Genomic DNA, 4,748 nt, shown 5'->3' on the forward strand with positions numbered 1-4,748 from the left:
GACTGGCCCTGAGCTAACATCCATGCCGATCTTCCTCTGCTTTATATGTGGGATGCCTGCCACAGCATGGCTTGACTAGTGGTGCATAGGTCCGCACTCAGAGCCCAACTGGTGAAACCCGGGCTGCTGAAGCAAAAGGTACGAACTTAAGTACTGTGCCACCGGGCCAGCCCCTGTAAGTTGATTTTGTACCCTGCAGCTTTACTGTAGTTGCTAATTATTTCTCATAGTTTCCCAATGGATTCTTTAGGGTTTTCTCTATATAAGATAATGCCATCTGTAAACAAAGAGTTTCACTTCTTCACTCCCCATTTGGATTCCCTTTATTCCTTTCTCTTGCCTAATTGCCCTGGCCCAAACCTCCAGTATATGTTGAATAAGAATGATGATAGGTGCTGGCCCGGTGGCACAGTGGTTAAGTTTGCATGTTCCACTTTGGTGGCCTGGGGTTCACCAGTTCAGATTCCGGGTGTGGACATGGTGCTGCTTGGCAAGCCATGCTGTGTCAGGTGTCCCACATATAAAGTGAAGGAAGATGGGGATGGATGTTAGCTCAGGGGAAATCTTCCTCAGCAAAAAGAGGAGGATTGGCGGCAGATGTTAGCTCAGGGCTAATCTTCCAAAAAAAAAAAAAGAGTGGTGATAGTGAGCATCTTTGTCTTGTTCCTATTCTCAGAGGGATGGGCTTCAGTTTTTCCCCATTGACTATGATGTTGGCTGTAGGTTTGTTATATATGGACTTTATTGCAAACCTATAGAAATACAGTTGATTTTTTATATTGATCTTCTCTCCTACAATCTTACTGAACTTTATTAAAAGGCATTCTAAGGCTTTTTTTAGTGGATTCCTTAGGGTTTTCTATATACTAGATATGTCAACTGTGAGTACAGAGTGTTACTTCTTACTATTCAATCTGCATGCATTTTATTTCCTTTTCTTGTCTAATTGTTTTGGCTAAAACCTCCCATATGTTGTTGAGTAGAAGTAGCAAGAGCAGACATCCTTACATTATTTCTGATCTTTTAGGGGAGGGAGCATATAGTCTTTCACCATTAAATATAATATTAGACATGGGTTTTCATAGATGCTCATTATCAGTTTGAGGAAATTTCCTTCTATTCCAGATCCCGTTTTTATCATGAAATGGTGTTAGATTTCCCCAAATACTTTCTCTGAGACTACTGAGATAATTGTGCCATTTGACTCTTTACTCTATTGATCTGATGCACTACATTAATTGATTTTGGGATGTTAACCCAACCTTGCAGGTAGAACAAGTCCCACTTGATCATGGTGTATAATTCTTTTTTTTTTTTTTTGAGGAAGATTAGCTCTGAGCTAACTGCTGCCAATCCTCCTCTTTTTGCTGAGGAAGGCTGGCCCTGAGCTAACATCCATGCCCATCTTCCTCTACTTTATATGTGGGACGCCTGCCACAGCATGGTGTGCCAAGCGGTGCCATGTCCGCACCCAGGATCCGAGCAAACCCTGGGCTGACGAAGCAGAACGTGCACACTTAACTGCTGTGCCACCAACCCAGCCCCATGTATGATTCTTTTCATATGCCACTGGATTAATTTTACTCGTGTTTGTTGAGGATATATTTGCCTATATACCTGTAACAGATTTCAGATTTGGTCTGAAATTTCTTGTGATATTTTTGTATGGTTTTGGAATAAGAGTAAACATTGGCCTTAGTGTTGTCCCTCTTCTATCTTTTTGCAAGTTTTTGTGAACAGTTGATATTATCTCTTCTTTGTGTTGGGGAATTTCTCTTTCTTCTTGAGTTAGTTTTGGTAGGTTTTGTCTTTCTAGGAATTTTCCCATTTGATGTAAGTGTTCCAATTTGTTGTCATATGATTGTTCATTGTATTCCTTTATAATCTTTATTTCTGTAATGTTTGAAATAATGTCCCCCTCCTTCTTTCTGATTCAACATATTTGAGTCTTCTTCCTTTTTCTCTAGGTCAACCTAGCTAAAGATTTGTCCATTTTGTTGTTTTGTTGACTTATTGGTGGCACCTTGCTAGTGTTGTCTACCCACATGCAGCAATCAGCCTCTTTTTAAGGGAACAGAACTCTCCCTGGGTGGCCAATAAATAGTCCAAAACCAAGTATTCATCAGCTCCCATGGCTGCCAGGGAGAGATTTCCTTCATGGAAAGCATCTAAAATATTAGCTGTCTGCTGCATGTGTTTAGAGTGTTTTGGACATTTGATTGGCATCAGTGATATGAGTTGAATGACATCGTGCATAGGGCAGTGCTAGTGACAAGGGAGTGTAATCAGTAGGAAAATAGCACATTTGAGATGGGCCAGAAGGTGTTTGGAAGGTGGGTTCCCAAAGTGAAATATTGACACCCAGGGTACACAGGATGGGCTGTAAGTGTGGTGGCTAGTGGGGCACTGTTATAGTAAACCAAAAGCCCATGGGAGTGACCATCTTGACAACGTCAGAGATAGGAAGGCCTCTACTACGAAGGTGCCAGTAAGCCTGATGATCACAACAAAGTAATGTGCACTAAAGGCTGCGAGTTGAGTCTAATGCCTCTAACAGGAGCAAGAACAATATGGAAGACCATGCACCAATTTTGTAACGTTAGCATGGTTGGGATAAGTAGGCCATTCTGGCATTCTATGAAGGCTTTAACTTGGGGTCGTAAGAGGTAAAAGTTCCACTGTACGCCATTTTTTAAGAGCCCACTGTTGCATACTTTAAGAAATGAATTGACCACAACAAAAATGCCAGGACATTGAAGGCGAGAAGTAGTATCTTGGTGAGTTCTTGCATTTTGGCTTCTGAAATTGCATGCCTGGTGGCATAGGCGAGTAATATATACACTTGTACAAGTATTTATGATGATCTTGGCACAGTGAGTAGCCCCTGAAGAGGGGATGGAGGATCCCATAAAGCCTATTTGCCATCAGCTATAGGGACCCCACCCTCAATCTGGGAAGTAAGCCCATCAATTTTATTGCCAGTGGCATTTCTTTTCAAGTGTGGAATAACGTGCATTTATTAGGCAGCTGGCCAAGGCAGAAGGAGCTTCCTGGCATTCTGTCTAGACCGTCAGGGCAGAAGCCTCTCAATGGTTTCATATTTTATGGGCCCACTGGGCCAAGGTTAGAGCATCAGATCTGAGGTGTAGATATGTGTGCCAGAAACTTGAGTCAATTTATCAGCTTGAGCATTTTTAAATGAGCCTCTGAAGTTTGAGGTTTAATAGGTGCAGAGATTTGTGTGACCTTGATTTATATTTGGGTAACTGTGAGGCAAGATATTATGAGTTCTTTATTGTTAAGGGTGTGCCCTTGGGTAAGAAGTTGTTTTTGTTGGTATTGGTGGGACCAGACAGCTAGACCATTAGCAATGGCCTAAAATGCTGCAAAAAATGTGCAAATGAGCTTGAGTGTTGGCCAGGACATCCTCTAGTGCTAGAATAGTTGCCTGGAGTTTGACTAACGATGTGAATGCTTGGGTCCTATCTGTGAACAGGGATGGCTTTTTTAGGGATAGAAAGCAGCAGCTCTCCAGTGGACTCCCTCAGGAGCACTTGTAGCCTACTGGCCATAAAGTACATGAACTCTCCTGCTCACTCGTGATCCCAAAAAGCTCCCCAAGGGGCCAATGGGTCTAGGAAAAGGGTGACCTTCTCCAGAATCTTGCATCAAACTGAGGATGGGGAAAACCCTTCTGTTGGTGGAATATGCCAGAAGGCCCATATTTTGCTCTGCCCTGCAAGTACTATCGTCTTTTCCATGAAGAGGCCTCTGAGGTGAAATGAGCCTGAAGGGCGCTGCCTCCATGATCAAGGCAGAATGGGCAGCTGGCTGCAGGTCTTCAGCTCAGGGCCTGTGAGTCCTCATCTCCAGAAGGGCTGAGTCTGTGACCAGCGGTGGCTGTTCTGTGTACAGCACCAGGCTAAGGAGCATAGTTTCTTGCACTGGAATGTTCTGGGCAATTGGTGGCCAGCATGAGTGGTTAGAGACTGTGGGAGACAGAAGAGAAAGCTAATGAAGCCTCTGTGGTATAGGGCTGCGGGGAGGGAGAGACTGATGGAGTGCCTGTTATTTGTTGCCTCATCCAGAGTCAGTCGATTTTGTTAGTACAGTAGTCCCCCTTTATCTATGGTTTTGCTTTCCACGGGTTCAGTTACCTGAGGCCAATTGTGGTCTGAAAACAATGGAAAATTCCAGAAATAAACAATCTGCAAGTTTTAAATTGTGCACTGTTCCGAGTAGCATGATGAAACCTTGAACCATCTTGCTCCATCCCACCTGGGACATGAATCTTCCCTTTGTCCAGTGTATCCACACCATAGATGCTACCCGCCCGCTAGTCACTTAGCAGCCATCGTGGTTATCAGCTTGACTGTCGTGGTAGCACAGTGCTTGTGTTCAAGTAACCCTTATTTTACTTAAAAATGGCCCCGAAGGGCAAGAACAGTGATGCTGGCCATTTGGATATGCCAAAGAGAAGCCATGAAGTGCTTCAAGTGAAAATATGAAAAGTTCTCAACTTATAAGTAATGAAAAAAATCATATGCTGAGGTTTCTAGTATCTATGGTTAAGAACGAATCTTCTGTGAAATTGTGAAGGAAAAAGAAATTTGTGCTAGTTTGTTGTGGCATCTCAAGTATTTATAGGAAAAAACAGTACAGATAGGGTTCAGTTCTGTCGGTTTCGGGCATCCATAGCCTTAGAACGTATCCCTTGCGGAAAAGGGAGGACCACTGTAATCTGTAAG

Source organism: Equus przewalskii, chromosome 6 (genome assembly GCF_037783145.1).
Source record: "Equus przewalskii isolate Varuska chromosome 6, EquPr2, whole genome shotgun sequence".
In the NCBI taxonomy this organism is placed as follows: Eukaryota; Metazoa; Chordata; class Mammalia; order Perissodactyla; family Equidae; genus Equus; species Equus przewalskii.